This window comes from Sphaerodactylus townsendi, linkage group LG10, assembly GCF_021028975.2.
Source record: "Sphaerodactylus townsendi isolate TG3544 linkage group LG10, MPM_Stown_v2.3, whole genome shotgun sequence".
Lineage (NCBI taxonomy): Eukaryota > Metazoa > Chordata > Lepidosauria > Squamata > Sphaerodactylidae > Sphaerodactylus > Sphaerodactylus townsendi.
The window spans coordinates 20,567,591-20,589,848 of record NC_059434.1 but is presented as its reverse complement, the minus strand read 5'-3'; the positions used below and the strand labels follow the sequence as shown (position 1 = coordinate 20,589,848).

General features: G+C 41.1%; 1 long non-coding RNA gene across 1 annotated transcript; it reads right to left on the bottom strand.

The window, feature by feature from the left end:
* Nucleotides 1–2,898: 2,898 nt before the first annotated feature.
* On the bottom strand, nt 2,899–20,823 carry LOC125439711. The gene is made up of 3 exons (XR_007245569.1): nt 20,810–20,823; nt 17,141–17,144; nt 2,899–3,101 (listed from the first exon to the last, which is right to left on the bottom strand). It is a non-coding gene; the product is annotated as an uncharacterized LOC125439711 (long non-coding RNA).
* Nucleotides 20,824–22,258: the final 1,435 nt, after the last annotated feature.

Here is a 22,258-nt window from a genome sequence, read left to right as displayed (position 1 = left end):
AGGAAAGAGGGGGGGAGGCTACTTCTGAAAACTCACAGCTTACACAGACTTGCTGATCCTAGGTTTTCTCAGAACAAGGGGGTCTATATCAAGCCCCTTCTAGTCTACCTGTAGAATTTTAGGTCTCCAGTGTCGGGGAGAGAAGAGCCGAGAAAAAACTCGCTCTGCAAGCCAGCAAAATTGCTCCTTTCACGAAAAATGGTTAGAAGGACCCAGAGGCTCCTTCCGCACATGCAGAATAATGCACTTTCAAACTGCTTTCAGTGCTCTTTGTAGCTGTGAGGAATAGCAAAATCCACTTGCAAACAGTTGTGAAAGTGGTTTGAAAACGCATTATTTTGCGTGTGCGGAAGGGGCCAGTGGTTCAACTGAACTGCAACTTCCCCAGAAGTTCCTTCACTAGGTCTTTCTCAATACCTGCTACCTTTCCTGAGATCCTTGAGCAGGCAGTGGCAGGGATTTAACCTGCATGTCAAGACCCCCTTGACCAGACAATGAAGACACTTGTAGGATCACAAAGGTTCCTTTATTGCAGGCATAAGTCAGGGCAGGAACAGTTTCAAGACAGCTCTGCCAATTTGGTATAGCTGTTACCCATATAAGCAATTCTTCCCCTTCCCCCTCCCATCCAGGCAACGAGCAAGAAAGCAATTTTTGAGAAGGTGGCCTTCAAGAGGCCAGTGCCAGGGAATAACTGATAACGCACCTGGTGTTGGCAGGTTGCGAGCTAGCAAGCACAAGAATTCACACAGAGCAGAAGCCCACAGAAATCAGGCCTGACACTGCAAGTGACCCACACATGTGTGTGATTGTGCAGCTAAAATGACCCCAGCCTGTGTATACTTCCCTGAGTAAATTAAAAAAAAATTCCTGAGTAAATGTGTGGAGGATGATTCTGGTTAAGAGTTAGTAACTACAAAATGTCCTTCTTGTAAAGTATGCTGGAGGTTTAAAGTACAATCCTGTAAAGTACATCTGGAGGTTTAAAGTACAATCCCAATTATACCCTTTTTCAAAAGACTTAGGAGAGTGTAACTCTGCTTAGAATGGCACTGAGAGGCTGAACTTGGTGAGGTTTACTTCAATCCTTGACTGCAATCCAGCATATACTTGTGAAGGAGATCTGTTAAATTCAGTGGAATCATGCCTCAGATTGCTAAATCATTGTTGCCACTGATGACAACTACAAAAGTGAGCTAATGAAATGTGTAGAAATAGGACGATGTGATTCCCTTCTAAGTATTACATTTATTTGAAAAAATTTAACCTTGAATAATAAAGGGGTACACACCAGCATGAAATCTAAAGTGCTGGCTGTAGTCCATTCATAAAAGTCCATTCCCCTGGGTGGTCCCTCTGCATGGAGCCAATGTGTAGGTTTGTCTTAAATATTAATTTAGCTAAATGAGACCTGGCATAATTAGAGTGCTGATTCTTAAAAATGCACAGGAGGGGAAAATTCCCAGACTGCTCCTCTATACTAGTGATAATTCCCCAAAAGGCAAGGGTTGCCCTTCACTAGAGCTTCTAGTTGCTAACTGCATAATTCTGAAGGGGGGAAAGGCTGCTAGGCACACAACCATCTAAGTCTTGAAACCCTAATACGTAGGAGCAAAGAAAATCTACCCCTTTGTACAGAGACTCTAATAGAATTCTCAAAATACGGATCAAAATAGCATTCTCAGAATTCTCTGCGGGACTGTCACACCATTTAAGCTGCCATGATATTGTTATGGGTTTCCAGTGCAGATTTCTGAGAAACCAAAACCAGAAACTACTCTGCATCAAAAATTGTTAGCTATAAAGGAGAGTTATGTTACCTCTGCTATATTGTTATGACAGCAAAATGGCATCTGTTAATAGCCACAGCCGGTTTTGGTCCTTGAAGTTCTGTCAATGGCAGGAGAGATACTATTTCCTTCCAAACCTGGGAAGGAGAAAAGGACTACAGATGTCTGAACTCCCTTTGATAACTTGTCATTACACATTATCTCACCATATCAGCTGGTGACAGGAACTCTGCGCTGCTAGAGAAGTTCTTTCTACTTTTATTCATCCGTATCAGTTCATTTGCCTTCAAGATTAAAAAAAGAGAGAGAAACTGCTTTATTGGTCTTTCTGCAATATCTTCTCTAGATCATAATTTTAATCCATTGATCATGGCTCCCTTACCCATCTCTCTCTACAGTGTTTTTTTTAATAACAACATAAAATGAGATATGTCTTTCCTTCTAAATGTAGAAAGACTCCTTACATATCTGTCCTTTAATTTTGAGAAGTGAGTTTTGAATCTGAATTTATATCCCCCCTTTCTCTCCTGCAGGAGACTCAAAGGGGCTTACAATCTCCTTGCCCTTCCCCCCTCACAACAAACACCGTGTGAGGTAGGTGGGGCTGAGAGAGCTCCGAGAAGCTGTGACTAGCCCAAGGTCACCCAGCTGGCATGTGTGGGAGTACACAGGCTAATCTGAATTCCCCAGATAAGCCTCCACAGCTCAGGCAGCAGAGCAGGGAATCAAACCCGGTTCCTCCAGATTAGATACACGAGCTCTTAACCTCCTACGCCACTTCCTTAAAAAAATATAAGTAGGTGTGTCTGCTATATACTGTCTTGGCTATGCCTTTTGTTAAATCTCTCAATCCACTGATTCAAAGACATACCTTCTTGATAAGCCTCCAGAGAACATTTGGATAGAGACCTCAATAGAAAATAAAAGTGTCCATGAAACTGTGGTAAATAAGTATTGCATACTAATCTTCCTATGTCGATTTGAGGGGGGGAGGGTGTCCATGCAGATTTTTTTTTAAATGCTTTATTATATAGCACATGTAACACATAGTAAAAAACATAATAATAAAAAAACAATATACAATTGTTAGTGAAGTGAACATTTCATATATCCTTTAACAAATTCACTAACATATCTACATTTATCTGTTTGATTTAATAATATTTAATAAAATTAACTCTTTCTAAGTTTTCCCTTTCCAGATAATACAGTAGTCATATATCGAGCTTCCCCATCGAGTTAGTTGAATCTGGAGAATTGAAAAGAAAACAATCATACATAGAACAAGCTACAATCTATCATTTAGTAATACTCCTCTAATAGTACACCTTATATTATCACTCTATATATATATTAAAAGTTTTATATATGTATGTATATTAATTTTCTCTATTAACACAAATTTACTGAAAAAATTGAGTTTTTTACTTTCTTTTTTCCAGAAATAATAAATAAGCTTTCCAAGTGTTCTGAAATTTGCTCCATTGTATATTTTTAACCAAAACTGAGAGTTTATCCAACTCCATATAATCTGATAATGTCATCAGCCAGTCTTCAATTGTCAATAGTTGTATACTTTTCCAGTTTTTAGCGATTTTAATTCTGGCCGCAGTCGTCATATAGCAGAAAAGTTCCCAGTACTGTTTAGGGATTTCTTTCAGTCCTATCCCTAAGAGGTATAATTCTGGCGAAAAGTCAATTGAGGTGTTAAGTATCTGGGTCACCTTACTATGTATCCCCTTCCAAAAGTTTTTTATCTGGGGACATGTCCACCACATGTGCAACATTGTCCCTTTTTCTTTATGGCATCGCCAACAGTTAGACTTGTCGTCCTTGGTTATTTGTGCCAGTTGTGAAGGGGTAAGGTACCAGCGATGAAACAATTTTAGAAAATTTTCTCGTAACTCTAGGCTCGCTGAGAACTTATTATATATCTGCCAGGTATCTTCCCATTCTAGGTAGGTGACTACCTTCTTAAAGTCACGTGCCCAATTTATCATCACATCTTTTACATCTTCTTTTTCCAATGTTAAGCTTAACAATAATTTATACGTCTGGCTTAGTTTTTTCTTTTGTTCAGTTAACAATATATTGTCTAATTCATTAGGTTTTTTATTTATGCCCCATTCTTTGATATCCTGATTGTATTGTGCTTTTATTTGTTCATATGTGAACCAATGGGCTTCTTCTTGTCCTATTATAATATTATTTCTTGTCTTAAGTACGGTGTTCTCTTGAGACCATAATAATAACTCTGCGTATGTTAGCCATGGTTTGTTATTGGTGTTCTGAATGTTTAGGCTGCTTTCCGTTCTCGACAGCCAATAAGGCAATTTGTGATATAGAGCAAATTTATATTTGTCCCAGACTGCTAGTAATGCTTTCCTAATTTTATGATTTTTGAATATTAAAGTGTTGCCTTTACTTGAGGGCCACAGATAATCGTGCCACCCCCTATTATTATTAAAACCTTCTATGTCTAGAAGTTCTTCATTCTCTAGCATAATCCAGTCTCTAATCCACAATAATGTCGCTGCATCCGCGTATGATTGAAGATCTGGATAAGCAAAGCCTGCTCTTTTCTTAATTTCGATTAAGGAAGAGTATTTGATCCTATGTCTTTTATTGTTCCACACAAAGCTTAACAGGTCTCTCTTCCATTCAGTTATGATCTTGGATGTACCTATAATGGGTAAGTTTTGAAATAAATAGAGTAGCTTTGGTAGGCACATGGTTTTTATCAACTCTATTTTCCCTGATATAGACATTGGTATATTGGACCATTTTGCCAGGTCCTTTTTTATTTCATTCCATTTTGTCCTGTAATTATTATTAAATAAGTGATTATTGTTGTTTTCTATCTCAATACCAAGATATGTGACTCTTTTTTCAATTTGAAGGTTTGTTTTTTCCATTATACTCTTGTTTTCCTTTGGTGTTAAATTAAATGTTAACAATTTTGTCTTGTTTTTATTCAATGTGAATCCAGTAATTTGTCCATATTCTTCAATAATTTTAAGAGTAGGAATTAAGTTCTGGTTTGGATTATCTATAAACAGTACTGTGTCGTCTGCATACGCTTTCAACTTTGTACCTGATTTTTTAACCTTTATTCCTTTATAACAGGGGTTTTTACGTAATTTATCCAGCAGTATTTCTAATGTCAGGTTGAAAATCAGTGGCGACAGTGGGCAGCCTTGACGGGTACCTTTTTGAATATGTAATTTTTTAGATGTTGTTCCATTAATAATTATATTTGCTGTTTGTGTGTCGTAAATGGAATTTACCGCATTTGCAAAGTTTCCTATTATGCCCATCTGTGTCAAAAGTTGTTTCATATAAAGCCAGCTGACATTATCAAAGGCTTTTTCCGCGTCAATGAATGTTAAAGCTACTTTGATGCTTGGACTCCAATCCAAATACTCAATTATGTCTATTACCGTTCTTATATTGGTAGTTATGCTCCTATTTTTAATGAAGCCGGTTTGGTCTTTTTTGACATAATTCTGTATTATGCTCTGTAATCTTTGTGCTAAGATTGCCGCGAAGATCTTATAATCTGCATTCAGCAATGAGATTGGCCTAAATCCACCTGCTGTTTGTTCTTCTTCTGTCATTTTTGGTATTAAGGTGATATTTGCTTGCTTCCAAGACTCTGGTAGCTTTGACGACACGAGAGTATTATTCATTATAATTAATAATTTAGGACCTAAGATGTCTTGGAATTTTTTATAATATTTAGCTGTATAGCCGTCTGGACCAGGAGCTTTGTTGGGCTTGGCTGCCGTGATGGCATTTATGATTTCTTCCAGCTCAATTGTTTTATTTAGGATTTCTAAATGTTTTTGTTCAATTGTACAATTAAGATTATCCTTAACATATTGTTTAATATCTTCTTCCTTTTGGGATTTTTGCTTATATAAGTCTGAGTAATATTTAACTATTTTATCCATTATATCACTTTGTGATGTTATATAACAGTCTCCTTCTTTTAATTTTGTGACCATTTTTTTCCCTTTCTCCAATTTTGACTATTATCCTGAATACACACGCTCATACATATAGAAAACTGAAGTTTATCCCTTTGAAATCAATCAGAATAGTGATCTTGCAAGATTATAACTCATGCTTACATGAACATATGTGCAGGATTTCATGGTCTACCAAGCTCAGGCTCATTCTGCACATGGAGAATAATGCACTTTCAAACTGCTTTCAGTGCTCTTTGAAGCTGTGCGGAATAGCAAAATCCACTTGCAAACAGTTGTGGAAGTGGTTTGAAAACGCATTATTTTGCGTGTGCAGAAGGGGCCTCAGTGTTGTCTATCAAGTGACTCTTCATGGACTGGGGAACTGGTCTTTCACATCACCTACTACCTAATCTCTCTAACTGGATATACCAAGGACGTCCTTCTACATGCCCAGCTGATGCTTGACCACTGATCCATTAGCTGCCATGCTTTAGCCATTCTAAAAGGTTCTATCATGGATTAGCTCACACAAATGACCACTTGATGGCCTCAAGTGGCAACTTGAATGTGTGAATGAGTTATTCACAGATATAACGTAAAAGAGAGAACTTTTGAGATCATTTTATGCCATTCAAGCATCGTGCATTTCAGTTCATGAATGTCAACCATCAAATGCCCAGGCATAGAGAAGGTCAGATGAGGCAGATACTGGGCCTTTCCCCACTTTTCCCCTCTACTGCTGTCGCTGCGCGCTACTCACTGCAGGCGTCATCTCTGGTGCATGCCCTGGCTTCCCCATGACCCCACGCTCTGCGCAGGGTCATCAAAAGGCGCCGTTTTCTCCAGCGCCAGGAATGAGGGGGTGCGACAGTGGCAGCGTCGGGGCGGGTGCTTTGTCGATGCCCCTGCAGTGTGGAGTGCCCCAGGACCCCGCGGTACTTGAGGAGAGTAGCGTGGGGCTTAAGGTAAGTGGGGAAAGGCCCTATGATGCTTCCGAGGCTGGTACTTCAGAGAAGATTGCACTGCCAATTTTAGATGGGCAACCTACAACTTTGAATGACTGCTAACAGCTTGAGGGACTTTCAGACTTGGTATTGTTGTCTTTCTTGGTATTGTTGTCTACAACCATCTACACTGGCTGTTAAGCTCTTCCCTTCTGCCTTTCACCCCCATCCTAAGCATTACACCCTTCTAACTCCATTGAAATCAGTTGGTTTAGAATGGGTGTCACTCTGCTTCAGCTGGTAGTGTTAACCATACTGATCCATGTTACTGTAACCTTAGGGCAGATTAGTTTAACACATGGAATTGCCCTGAAAGACAATTCCAAAGTAGCATCCCATTCACTAATTGGAACAAACAACTGCACGTATTACACCTGTTTTGAAGCATTTGCATTGACTACTTCCCAGCTTAAGGTTCTGGTTTTGACATACATGACATTATGGCCTTGACACTCTAAAGAACTGTCTTTCTCATTATTTGTCATATCCCAATTCCACTATTTCCAGTAGCTCCTTGTGGTTCCCTTTTCTACAGAAATTCCATCAGCTCACTGCAGGGCACTTTTTACCATCTTGGGAATGCTCTCAAATGGGTATTAATTGGAAGCTAGAAGCAAACCTGCTTTGGCAGATTTTAGAAAAGGATACAATGGAATTTGGTACGAGAGATAGATTCAGGTGTGTTGGTCAGAAGCAGAAGAAAGAGGTTTGGCCCTTTCCGCACGAAGGCGGACCCGACGACGCTGGGACCGTCCGCATGGACGGTCCCAGAAAGAACCGGGACGACGGCGCCACTGGTAAGTAAAGGGAGGGAGTGGGGGGAAAGCGCCGGGAACCGGCTTCCAGCCAGCGTTTCCAGAAAAGTGCACTTCCCAGCGCACTCTGGAAACGCCGGCTCAGCGCTGGGCGGGCAGCACGAGGGTGGCGCGGCTGCGAAGCAGCTGCGCCCCCTGTGCGAATGGCGGCCTGGGGACGGCGTTTTTGCTGTCCCCAGGCCGCCATATTCCGCCAGTGCGGAAACGGCCTTTGAGTCCAGCGGCACCTTGAAGACCAACAAAGTTTTATTCTTGGTTTTATGCCCATAAGCTTTTGTGTGCTTGCACATGAAAGCTCATACCAAGAATACAACTTGGTGGGTTTTGGGAGAAGGAAATAACTTCAGCTACTTCAAAAAGCAGAAACAGGTACTGAGTGACAACCACATAATGCAGATAGCATTTAATCAAGGATAGTATCAGAAAGAATTCAGAAATCAGATACCTTATTGGCATACAAAAATAAATTAAAATCTGTTGAACAGTAAAATCAATGCATTATAAAAGAGGGATTAATAGTAGAACAGCTCAGCCATTTTGTTCCAGTTTTTGACAAGCCTTGGTATTTAATACCAGTGAGAGAAATTTGGCAACACAGCGGGTAAAAACTGGGTCCTTATCTGAAAAGAGTACGGAAAGTCGCTTCTTTTTACTTTGGGCTGTTTTAACTTGTATTGGTGGAATGATGAATGTCTCTCGCAGATCATCATGAAGCTGGCAATTCAACAATATGCGAGAGATGGGATCTGGCATATTTCCCCCACATGCAGAGTTGCTTGGAATATGGAACATGAAATAATCTTCCCAAAAGAAGATGGAAAGGAATTCAATCTGGACATCATAAAAGTGCATTTGTGGGAAGATAGTTCAAGAGCAAATAAATAGGATAAATTGGTGTTGTGGATGAACTGAATACCTTAAAATTGGGGGAACAAATTTTCGGCTCCTGAGGAAATAGTGTTGCTATTTCCAGGTCACAAAGTCTCTGAGTTATTATCCTCAATAGACAAGATTGGTCAGATTGAGGCAAGCAGTCAAGGTCAATGCCAATAGATCTGATCATATGAAGAATTTTCCCATTCCAGTTGGGTAGTATCAGTAGTAGTGAAAACATATATAGCTCAGAAGAGACAGAAAATATGTAGGTAGAGGCAGAGCATGATACTATCTTAGCTGAACATACTGAGGCAACTACCACCCGTGCATTACAAGTTGAAGCACAGGAAAAATTGGATATAGGGAATGATATATTGAAAGGAATACATCCACTGTCAGATGTTTTAAAAACTCAAGCTGCTTACTGAATGCTGGACCCCTTTAGGAAATTATAACGTTAAGAATGACAGTATGGTCCAAGAGCATTTCCCCTTGCATGGCTTTTGAAATACTGTCCATGGTTAGCATACTCTGCTGTTTTGAAAGGGCCTGTATATTGTTATTGTGTTTTATTTCCCCAGCCAGTAGTACAAGGTGTAGAAGCCACATTTATTATCAAAGCATGCACCAGGTACAAAGACTTCAATGAAGCTGCGAGAGAGCACTCAAAAAGGGGATGGCATAGTAGTTCACAAGAGGATGTTTTCTATCAATACAGCACCAGCTCAGTAAGAGATATGCAAGAGCTGGAAAGGAATATCAATAAAAACGGTACTCCATAATTTCCATCGTTATATCTTAGGCCCCTTCTGCACAGCAAATGTATAATGGGTTGCAGTCAGGATAAAGGAACCAGCTTTCCTGTTTTTGCATTCACGAGCATCTGTGCCGGCAGCGATTGGAGCCCACAGAAACAATCCAGGTTGCTGTCACATTCTCACATGGAGATGTGTCTATCTTTTTATTTACTTCCCATCAATGGATAGCCATGCAGGCATGCGTATCCAGTTTTTCCTTCATGCCTTTGCTGATGTCATCAGCCATGCTGATATCTCACGTAACGACCATCTGCACCTGCGTAGCTACACAGATGTAAGCTGTGAAATGTTAAAAAGGAAAGGGAGGCCAATAAAGTACCTACTGCCCAGCCGTTCGCTTATGAGTGACTGCAATTCGAAATTTTTGAAAAGACTTGCTAGCAATTTTTTAAAAAAACGGTTAGGGGAAATAACATGGGGCAGACTTGCTCTAGGGACGGGATCTGTGGGAAGTCCTCTCCCCAAAAGCAGGTTTTTAAGCATTCATTGGCCCATGCAGAACAGGCCTTATGGCTCACATCACGTTGCTCTTCATGGCAAGACCAGTAACTCAGGGAACATGTTACGTGTTAGTTCTGGGATGTGTAATCTCATACAATGCAGTAATTTACTTTCAGGAACAATTCGTTATTATTCTTTTGCTTCTCTTCAGCCCCACATTATAACAATGGCATGAAGACTAAAGTCACTCTGGTCAATAATCCATTGGTAACATTAAAAGACTTTGCCCCTCCATAGAATTAATTTCTGCAGACACCCATGGGAAAACAGGGAGGAACTACATCTGCCTTTGATGGAGTGGTGTGTAGACATGCAAGACAAAATACAAAATCTGCATGAAGTAGGGCTCAGATCGCAGGTGAAAATTAAAAGCTCACTGTAGCCACTGTTAAAATCTGTCCTCTCAATTGCCATTAAAACTTCCATCTTTGCAACTTGAGAAGCAGCCCAAATATAGTCATTCCCATGCCATGCTGTGCCACATGAACTAAGAATGTTACTCCAACTATTCCCTCAAGATCAAAAAAAGGAAGGTTATGGCACGGGCAAAGGAAGTAAATCCGATGACTGAGGGAAGTGAAGGGCGGACTGTTAAAAAATGATACTGTGGCAGTTAAGGATTAGAGGGTCTTGAACACTTGGTTCAAAGACCAAGGGGTCATTTTCAAAGAAGACGTTTGGTATCTGGCTAGAAGAAATTATATTCAAGGGGGCCTTTGGAATGGGTGGCCAATATGAAAAGCAGAGATAGAGGAATTTCAGTTAAAACATCTGTGATGATTTAGGACCCAGCCATTTGATAAGGGATGAAAATTGAGTTTGATAGATTTTAGTCAAAAGCCGTTACAGCCGCACTACCATTTTTCAGAACACTTTCATTTTATGACAGTTCTCTATTCTCCAGCGTGCCGTTTTTCAGCTCCATGGTTCCCTTTACAGACACACCAGAAGCTGGAGAGGGGAGGAAAAACAACAACATGCAAACCTTTTCATCAACAAGAACACAATCCTATCTTGAAAATTGTACCTTTTATTATGAAAATGATCCTATAATTGTTTAATATCTCACTCCTGTAAAGATTCTGCACTCAGTAGGGTACGGACGCTGCATTATATGGAATAAATGTCTCTAATAATGGTATAGATTCCCTCTGAATGGATGATATAGTAGTAAAATATTGATTTCAAGAGGATGTGCTAGAAAACCTGGCAAAAAATGGTTTATTGATTACTAAGAGCCAGATGAGCGTTAAGTCATGCAGAAAACGAAAAACGGCAGGTATATGTGGGGTAATTCAGGAATGTCAGTGTGACCACCAAGGAAAAAAGAGCTGACATTTGAAAGACATTTCTTATAACATAGTGAGGGTTTTCATGGTAGTAATATGCATTTGTAACTTGTGGGGTTGGGGGAGGGTGAGAAACAGCCGTCCCCCAGCTTATTCGCTCAAAGAAAACTAGTAATTGAATTGACAAAAAGTTGTGAGTAGCTCATCCAGAATTCCAATTACAAAGGTGGACTTTGCAGACAAACAGCAAAAAGATCCTTCTTGACACTTGGATGGCACAAATTTAGAGCAAATTCTTTCATAGCATAAAGAGGGAGCCTTTTGTTTCCCAATATCTCCATGGGTCCCCAGCCCCAGCAAATTGTTTGTTAGATTCTATTTGTAGTTTGTTATTTTTGTAAACTGAACTTTCCATATGAATGCAAAGGGGATTTTGTAGACACAAAAACATTTTTTTCAGCGTTTGAAGCTCCCTGTTAAGGGTGCAGGTTCTTTGGATTCCCCAGGCAGAAGGAAATAGATCCACACTCAAGGAGGATTCACAAATCACTTGGTTTATTGCTAACAAAGGCTATCTAAGGCTGTTTAACAATGACTGCTCATGTTCATGTAACCTCTTTCTGTGGGTTCTGTGGGGCAGTACTTGGAAGGAGTTGCAAAGAACTAAATTTAAAACAGAACAGTTTACTTCTCTTAACAAATAACACTTTTAAAACATTTAACATTTACACTTTACAGTCCTGTTAAGTTTGCATTTTCAAGTCCTTATATTTACAGTCTACTGATATTGCCAAGTCCAATTCTTCTTTGCTGGTGGTTGGTTTTTTTGAAGACTTCAGAGGCTTGGTCAACAGGATTCAAGATGATGAAGGTTCCCAGAAAACTCTCCCCATTTACATACACAAAAACCCTGAAACAATAAATTCTAACATTTACAATATAGCAAAAAAATAAACTCCCTTCCCACTAGTTCCCAACAACATTGCAGTTACCTTAAACAAGGTGTTAAGGGCTTAATAAAATCAATCAAGGTTCCAGCCTGGTAGCCTTGCTTCTTCCAACCTCATGAGTTCTGCAGCATTCTGCTTCTTTTAGACTCCACCCCTTTCTGGGTCATCCCATTCTTACACAGGGGTTACATTCACCCACCATTTTCATGCACCAAGAACACTCAGATGACCAGTCTGTCTCATCGATGGCTCAGAGATCCAAGGCACTGTAAGTGTGGTGGCTGTATTTGTTGCCCAACCTGAGTCTTTTGTACAGTGGAAATTTGGTTCATGTTGCCAGAAATGTCATTGTCTCCCACTGTTTTGCACAGTGTTGTTTTCTTTTCAGGAATTTAAGAATCTGCTCAAATAGATTCAGTTTAGATCACAATAGAAATTCAAAACGAAGAGGGGCAGGAAGGGCATTTCTACAAAACTCAGAATGTTATTCTGCAGGTATTCAGGCAGTGTCCCTTGGTAGATCAGCCTGTGGTATTAAAGAGAATCAAAAACAAAGACTGAAGTTGCAAAAGAGTGCATAGAAAAGAGAAATGAAACAGAAATTCCTCTGGCTTCAAACCCTGGAGGAAAATATAGGTGAAGATTTCAAAATTGGCTTCATATGACAGTCTAAGAAACTTTAAGGTTCACCACAGAGATTTGAGAAATCTCTAGAACATTGTGCAATGCCATGATGTCACTTCTGGTTCTGAAAATGGAAATTCCATCATAGCATCAATGACCACAATTTTTGGTCCCTCATTTTGCTCTTGCTGCTCCACAGACTGGGATCTTTGGTTAAATGGTTGCCTACTGCAATGGGTAACCTGTTTGCCCTGAAGCTTCCCTGAACCCTTTGGAAATACCACAGTATGATACATAAATGCCATATTTTCGTATTTGCCTGTACCATAGGAGGTTGTCATTCATCAACAATATAACTCTGGGTAGCATGGAGTTATATGCTGTTGTTACTCCTGCATTTGTGGGTGGTTGATTGTCAGGAGCAAAGCTTGAATGGCATCATGCATCCAAGTGTATTCTATTTGAGATGTATCCTGATTGATACGTACGCTGATTGATATTCACCCTCTCCCCTCCATAGCTTGCTCCTTGATGTTTATAACATTGAGGAGGAGGAGGGGGAGGCTTAGCAGGCGGCATATCTTCATTCTCTTGCGTCCTTGAGGCACCTATGCTTCCTAAACAACTCTTTTCACATTTTCTCTGGGAAAATGGGAGGGGGTTCGAACAGAAATAAAACAACCTAGGAAAGCCAGGTCCCACCGAACTGGCTTTCTCAAGCTAGGAACTTTATGCCTTCAATAAACACTGCTGATCAAGAATGTATAGTCTGTTTATTGGTTTAAGGACTGAGACATAACATTGATCAGCAAGCTTAAAGATCAGCTTTGTGGTGAATGCTACACACCTCTGTTGTTTCTTTGTATCTGTCCTGCATCACAATGGTTTTTTTTTCATTCTGCACATGCACAGGCACCCTGGCACAGATCTTCATTGCCATTTATATCATCAGAGATATCATCAATACACAAACACACACACACACACAAAGGAAAGGAGAAAGGAAGAGGTGGTGGTGGTGGAGGAGGAGGAGGAGGAGGAGGAGGAGGAGACGATGACAATGACAATGACAACAACAACAACAACAACAGAGGGATGGTAGGAGTTTTGGATGCTCATGGTGCATAGAGGGGGACATGGATTTTCAGAGTGAACAAATTCAGAAAAAGAATTGTTCAAGGAGAGTTAAGCTGATTTGCTAATGCTTTAAATGGGAAGTGCTTCGGGAAAACACAAAAAGAGCCCAACTAACCCCCTGGATTGAGTCAGGAAGATGCAGAATGTGGGGGAAAAAACCAACATGGCATGGCAATATAACAAGCAAAAATGTAATGTGCAAAACAGCCTTCTGCCATAGAATTATTGATGGGCAGCCTTAAGTCAGCCATTCTTTCTCAGCCAGACCTATCTCATAGGGTTGTTCTTGCAGGGATAGAATGGAAGACAGGAGAACAGTATTGTAAGCTGCTTTGTGTCCTCATTTGGGGGCCAAGTAAAGTGTGTTTGTGTGTGTGTAGTTGTGTGTATAGTTGGGAGGATGAAACGGAGGAGAGGGAAAAGACATACAGCACCTTGGGTCCCCACTGAAACAAAGGCAAAGAAAGAAAGAAAGAAAGAAAGAAAGAAAGAAAGAAAGAAAGAAAGAAAGAAAGAAAGAAAGAAAGAAAGAAAGAAAGAAAGAAAGAAAGAAAGAAAGAAAGAAAGAAAGAAAGAAAGAAAGAAAGAAAGAAAGAAGGCTATGGAAGGGTCCCTCTTTTGGGAAACTGAAGTATTGACCTGACTTACTGATAATGGAGAGGGGGTGGGTGCAGGAAGTGCAAGTGCAGGCAAAAAATATATATGCCTTATCTGTCTACAGAGATGTTCCTAGCGATGGCAGCAACATTCCTTCCTGGCAAGGGTAGCGGGCAGAATGTTCACAACTGACCCAAGGGTCTTGCTTAGAATTTCTTTCAAACTGACATGAACTAAAATGAAATCAGAAGGCAAAGTATATCCCAAAAATAAAGATGCTTCAGAAAACTTTTTCTGTTTATTGGCAACATATGCACAGCAGCAGGTCTCTTGACACATTGGAGGCCCTGGGATGTCAGATGAGAACATAATTCCTGCTTTCCTTTTGAATGACTCAGTGATTGAACTTGGCAGAATGAGCTTCTGCAGTCATTTCCCCATAACTGCTATATGGTTTGCTAATTGCTCTATTAGCAAGTCCATTTTGTCCAATGTCTATCTATAGCTGGGATGTCCTCTGCTAATGATTAGATTTGCAAGAGGGCATGAACTTGGTGGGCTTCAATATTTAATGGGCGATCCGCCTCTTGGGAATAAAGTGGCACATAAGAAAGGCTTCTTTTGCTGCACTGAGACTTGTATGTCAAGATCCTTGTGCATGTAAGGAGGCGAAGTCATCCTTGAGCCTTTGAGGAACTAGAAAGACATTATTTACTTGAGAAGGCCCCAAAGGGGGATGGACCTGAATGGCTTCCAACCTTCTTCTCATCCAGTTATTTTCTCCCAGAGTTGGCACTTCTAAATTACGTGGCTTCCTTTACAGAGTGGAACTCACTCATTTGGAGCAGTCCAGCTGTCTACAAGGCTTACCAATGGGCTTGAAGAATAATGTCCTGTCCCTTTAATAGAGACCAGACCGCTTAATGTGTGGAAATAATCAGAAGCAACTTTTAATGGGAAGGAAGTAAATAACATCACCTGGTAAATAAAACCCCACTGAGCCTCAGTTAAGGGGCAGGACATCTCTTTCTCCAGGCCTGTGGCAATCCTAGGCAGACTGCCCCCCTCTTGAAAAGATGAAGGCCAATCCTCCGATTACCGGGCCTCTAGTGATTCCTTCTAGAATTCACCAGTAGACCCTTTCAGATGGCACGACTCAAGTTGCCCCAGAGAAAATGGGTTGCTAGAAGTTAATACTTCCTGGCGATATTATAGGGGCTAAGTTGCCAACTACCAGGGGGTGGCTGGAGATCTCCATCATCAGCAATTGATCCCTAGAGGACTGAGATCTGGTCGCATTGAAATACGGCTGCTGGGGTGGCTAGGACTCTGGCCAGTGCAAGGGATTACAGCAGTGGTGGATCCCGTGTAATTTTAGTAAATAGGTCTCCCATGGTGGTGGGATCAACTTGTAATCAGCCATAACGCCATTGGGATTAAGCGGGGGCAATGGCATGGGGTGTGGCCGGGTATTCTGTGGGGTATCTTTGGTTGGCGGTGGTTGCACGTGAAGGTTAGCGCCTATCCTCTGCATGGAAATCCACGCAATACTGGTCAAAGAGGGCTTTCTGCCACCATCGACTTTGCATAATCTCCTCCTTCTATGGATCTGCTTCAAGTGCTCATGTTAATGCTGAGAGAGGAGGGTTGAACTATGGCAAAAATCATGTGGTAAAATCACCACCAATGAACCTCTTCGTAATAATAATGTATAATTAGTAATCCATTTCAAACCTTGTGAGAACTTAAGTGTTGATCCAAATTTCTGGATTAATAATACAATCACAAAACTACAAATGGCTAGAATTAGGCCACTGTTTTAAAGATAATGAAGCTCTGTATCACTTTTGCCATGCCAGTGTTTTGTTATAGAATTAAAGCATCGCCACTCAATTTTTAAATTCTCCAACAAGGCACAATAAGAAAGGAAGCATAATGATAAGAATATAGTATTATACTGCGTAGTCTTCGGTTCGATGAGTGCGAATCCCGAAGTGCAACAGTTTCAACAACATATAAGTGCAAAACTTTGTTAATGGGTCCAACGTCTTCTGTTTATGAGCTGTCCAGATGTAAACGCACAAAATGGGCATGAAGAAATGAAGAGGAAGGTTCCAACTCTTGAGGTTCTCACTGTTGAAAAAGGAATACTTCACACTACTCGTGTGTTTGTGATTTTTAAAAAATATTTATCGTATAAAGTATTTTACCTGTGAAAGTAATGGAGTGATATGTATTGTCGAAGGCTTTCACGTCGATTATAGTGCTGTGAGCTCGAATAGATGGTTAGTCAGAGACGCTTTATGCCAGATTCGGTGGCTGGCATCCTCTTCTGATCCTTCTGAAGATGCCGTTTTCAGATGTATGGCTTAATTGCCAGAGAGAATGTTGCTATGAAGACGGCCATACAGCCTGAAACCGGTTACAGAAACCAAATGGGTTGGTTATATTCTTGGGATTTAATTCTGACTATACATAATTGGGGAGTATGGCTAAAATGTGCAATCCCTTCTTTAAGTCCCCCTCAAGGGGCAAATGGGAGTTGTGGGAATGTTGGCATCATGCCATCGCAGCTGGGGTTACGGCTCTACATCATACCTAATTCAACCTCTGTAGCCGCGGCCACGCGAAACCGCCATGTAGAGCTGGAAGAGACCCCAAAAAAGACCAGCAACCAACCCCTGCAATGCAGGAACACACAATCAAAGCACTCCTGTCAGATGGTGATCCAGCCTCTCTTTAAAAACCTCCGAAGAAGGAGAATCCACCACACTCTGGAGGGAGAGCATTCCACCGTCGTAGCCGAAGCTCTTACTGCCGTGAAAGTTTTTCCTGACGCCATGTGGAATCTCTTTTCCTTCACCCGAACCTATTACTCGTGGTCCCAGTTCCCGGATAAACAGAAAAACATCTCTGCACATTATAACCTTAGGGGATGGCATGTTGCAACGAACAGGTCTCCGGGTGAAGGCTATTTGATCAGCATTTCCAGGGAAGCCTCCAGATGAAACCATTGAACTACAATTCCCATCAGCCCCTACCAGCATGGCCAATTGGAAGTTGGCTCTTTGCACTGGCAGCAGGGAAAATTGGCCATGCTGACAGAGGCTGATGGGAATTGTAGTTCCTGAACATCTGGAGAGCCGCAGGTTCCCTACCCCTGTTCTAACTGGATGATATTTTCAAATTCTGTTATCCCAACTTCTTCGTATTTGAGGAATCTAGCTATCCAATACACCCCTCATTACATTTTAGACTGCCCACTTTATGCAGAGCCCAGGAACTGATTGATTGTTAAAATAATCCCAGACAATCTTGCCTCAGATTTTGAAAAATTGATGTACTCGCTGTCTGATACTGATCCTTATGTGTCCAACAAAGTAGATCTCTTTGCACTGGCAGCAGGGAAAATTTGAGTCAACGCTTCTATAAAGAAAGCATCTAATCTGAGTAGTTGAAATGAACAATTGTATTTTAACCCACATGTTTCAATGTTAAATCTTGGGTTTTTTCTTCCTTCTCTTATTTTCCTTCTTTTCTATATTGTGAGGGCCTTTGGCCAAATACAACAACATTTTACTACTGCTGCTACTACTACAAGGGGACACATGATGCTCCTCCAGGGTCAAAAGAATAAGGGTTACTTCCTGTCACATGGGGTAGAACTTCTGGGACAAAGAAAGGTGGGACTTCTACCCTAGAAGGGGGTGGGATACCTGTCAAAGTTGCTAGTTGAGATTATGTGAGGTACCACCCTATTTCTTCCAAATGTATGCTTAGGTTAGGCTAGCACAGTGGTGGCAAACCTATGGCACGCGTGCCAGTGGTGGCACTCAGAGCCCTCTTGGTGGGCATGCGTGCCGTCACCCCTGTTTGGGCACTCGACAGTGGCATAGCGCCAAGGGGACGAGGGGTGCGCGATGCACTGGGCATGCGCCCCTGTGGGGGCATGGAAAGGGCATTCTGGGGGCATGGCAGCAGTGTTTTGGGGGCATTCCGGGGGCATTCCAGGGCAGGGTGGGAGCAGACAGGGGCATGGCAGGCGCACGGGGCTCCACCCCTTGCTCCACCCCTGGCACTCGGTCCTTAAAAGGTTCGTCATCACTGGGCTAGCATATCACAGACCCCAATGATCTGCAGTTCCATGTTGTACAGTTTGTGACAAATCTGGGTTTGCTGCCATGCTGTATATGTGAAATGGTCTCACAGCTACATAGTATAATGTGTACTGAGAAGGCCCAGATAATTTGTATATGGCACCGTCAACTGTTTAAGCTTTCCTTGTAAATTCTCCTTTCCCTTTTCACCTTGCGTTTTGAAACAATTTGTGCCCTGTACATAGAGTGGGCCAAATTCCCACCATCTGGGGGGTGGGGGTGGGTATCCTTTGGAGGTAACAAGATCATTCCAAACAGAAGGCTTCCCCATCCAAATTTTTTGGGGGAGAGGGACAAAATGCCAGCAGTGAGTTCTGACTCATCAAGATGCCGGTATTCTGTCAGCTTGCTTGTGATTCAATCTCTCATCTCTGTTTTGAATAAGCACATGTTATGTTTCGCCAAGGAGAACTGAATACCTGGGCCTCATCACAATCGCAAACCATATTTTGTTATCCTTAATTAGGCATCATTCTGGAAGGAAAACAACACAAGGGCAATAAACACCAGCAGTCTGGCTGTAAATCCAAAACAATTGCTTTAGTCTCTTGCTGTATCTGCGAATGCCTGAAATCTGGTCTCGGTATAGAAACACACGTTGTCTCTGGGGTACGAGCTCAGTCCCAGGAAGGCTGCTGGCTCATTTGTAGGTAGATACAATCCAACAGCTGCGGTTAATGGTTATCTTAGGATTGTGTGAGTGTTATAATCAAATTTGACATGCTGTATAATTAAGCATAGTCTCTCACACAGGAACCTACGGAAATAATGAATACAGGCAGCGGGGAGGGGGTGTATTTAGAGGCTGGAAACTTGACAGATATCCCTGCATATCACAGAGGATTAACAGATAGAAGCTCACACCCAACCTCTGGGGTTCTCAAAGTCTAACTCTAACACCAAATTCTACATACAACTAATCAACCAGTAACAATCAAGTGTTGTGTTGTTTAAGAAGGAAATGATGAAATTCCTTTGAAAAAATACGTTGGACTGGGCCAAAATGAAGGTGGGGAAGAACTATATATGTTGGCCTAAACTTTTGCAGGGAAAGGTGCACTAAATTGTGAAATACACAGAGTGCTGGGTTCTCTAGAAGAGTTATCTTTTCCCATAAAAAGTCACTGTAGTACAGTGGGTAGGGCAGCAGTATTTGGGTCCATTTCGGTAGTATAGATTGGTAGTACTACCCTCCCAAAGATTACCACATAAGTCCTCTAGAACTTCTTCTCAGTAAGATTAGAATTGTAGCTGGCTAGCCTGGTTCTGTTTACTTAGAAGCAAGGACCACTAAACCCAGATGGAATATCTCCCCAATAAGTACATCATACAACTAACCCAAAGGTGGGATCCAACCAGTTCTCACCACTTCTCTAGAAGTGGTTACTAATTTTTCCTGAGTGCCGAGAAGGGGTTACTAAAGCAACCTCCCTGCCCAATAGGGACGTGTGTGCGGCGGCGCCACTGTTTGAATCCCACCAAAATCGGAACCTGTTATTAAAATTTTTGGATCCCACCACTGAGCTAACCCCTATGCATATTTACTCACGTGTAAGGATTATGATATAAGAATGGGATGTGAGACACATGGGACTGCAGTCTTAAAGTCTGTTGAAGTCCTGGATATAAAACTCTCAATGTGAGTGCAAAATAGCATTTTTACAATTGCATATATTAGACTCAGAGCAACTGCAAATTTGTTATATACTGTGTAACAGGGAAGTGCGACAGAGTGGACGAAAGGATATATTTTTCAATCCATACCAATAAATCTTGTTTCACAGCTAAATTTAACCAGTCCAAACTGAAGTGCTGAATCAATTACCAGAGGCTAAGTAAATAAAGAACTGTGCAAGCAATTCAACACTGTTGAAAAATTCGGCTTGCACTTCTAAACACATTTAGCAATCTATTTCCATTGCTGAGTGTTAACAGCAAACCTTTTTATTACAACTGTAATTCTAATGTTCCTCTTTGCAAGAATCCATCATTGTATAGCTTTCACTTCAAAAGCGATAGGCCAGTATCTAATCATAATAAAGTGTGTTGTGATGATCCAGCTCCCAGATTTCCTAGGCTACCTTGAAAATAATCTATGGTGGGGAAATGAGACTTGGTTAATACCCCTAGACCTCTCAGTGACTTTCACTGTGACTATGTTGTCCTCCTGGAGTGGACTTTGAAAGTATCAAACTTCAAAGCCTTTATTGGCATACTAAAACTAACAAATAAAATCTATATAAAAATACATATAATATAGAAACAAGAGAAAAGGATTACAATTAATACAGTACCCATAAATACATTGCTACTATATCATTAGCTCCATCAGCTCTGTTGAAAATTTTGCAATCACATCACAAAATATAAGATCATAATTCTTCAATTGCCGGTATATCAGCCGAATCTTCCTGAAACAACGGGGTAATTGTGGCATATTTTTCTCTAACTTTGACAAATCTGGGACAATGAAAGAAAATATGAGTTATAGTTTCCACTTGTCCCTGATTACAGGGAGGAATTCTCTCAGTCCTATCCATTTTTTATACCTGCCACGTAGTAAAGCTTAGGGAATTATATTAAAACTTGCTAGTGCTAGTGCCCTTCTCTGTTTGGGATTATACATCTTCAGATAATTGGCCATCTGTCCTTATTCAAATAGGGACTTTGAAAGTATCGTGGCCTGTTGGCTCAGTCTGTTGTTTGAGGTTGCTTCAAGAAGGTGATGCTAGGAGTCCTATAGGATGTTGCTTGGCTCCAACACATTTTTGCATCTACATGAAACCACTGGGAGAAATCATCCAGAGAGCTGGGCCAAGTTGCCTTCAAGAACAACTCTCTTTTTTTCATTTGCCCCCTTTCTCTCCACTAAATCTGCCGAACAAAAAATCAGGTAAGATGGAGCTGCTGTTGGGTTCAGCTGAATCAGCTGTGTGATGAACTGACATTTTTTTCCAAATAAAAATGTAAGAATTTTCTGTTTTGTTTTGTGAATGTTGGCTTTACACTCTGTGAATGAAAACAGTTTTGCTCAAACCACCTTTACAGGCAATCTGGTCAAAAGGAAGAGCCAGCTTGCCTTCTATTCCCCTTTCTCAATTCCTTCTGAATTCCAAGCCACAGAGTTTAATGGCTGCAGCATCATAACCCAATATCATCACATTTCACAAACTAAGCAGGATTGGCCCAGGTTAGTATTTGGATGGGAGGCCACCAAAGAATACCAGAGTTCCTATGCAGGGGAAGGCAATGGCAAACCACCTTCGTTAGTCTCTTGCCTTGAAAACCCCATAAAGGGTCACCATAAGGTGACTGAAATTTGACGGCACTTTGCGCACACACAGAGACACAAAAACCAGGAAGTCCAATTCTATTGGCCCCATTTTTCCTCTATATGGCAACCAATACAATTGGACCCCTGGCCCACTCTTTACCAAAATCCAGAGTTCTTGTAAGGAGAGTCACCAGCAGCTATGCTGCAAATTTGGTGCCTCTATCTGAAAAAGAAGCTCCCCCTAGCCTAGGCCCCAGAAATATTTTCTTAAAGACTGTAATGGAACAAGGAAATTTAAAGTCTCCTATTGAAGCCTAAGGGAAATCCTGAAAAGCCAAAAAAAGGTCAATTTTCAGTAGTTTTTTTTTAGATGGGGGGGGGTTGATTTTGTTAAAGGATTCAGAGGTAGGGACAAAAAGCCAAAAAATGCTAAAAGGTTAATTTCTGGGGTTTTT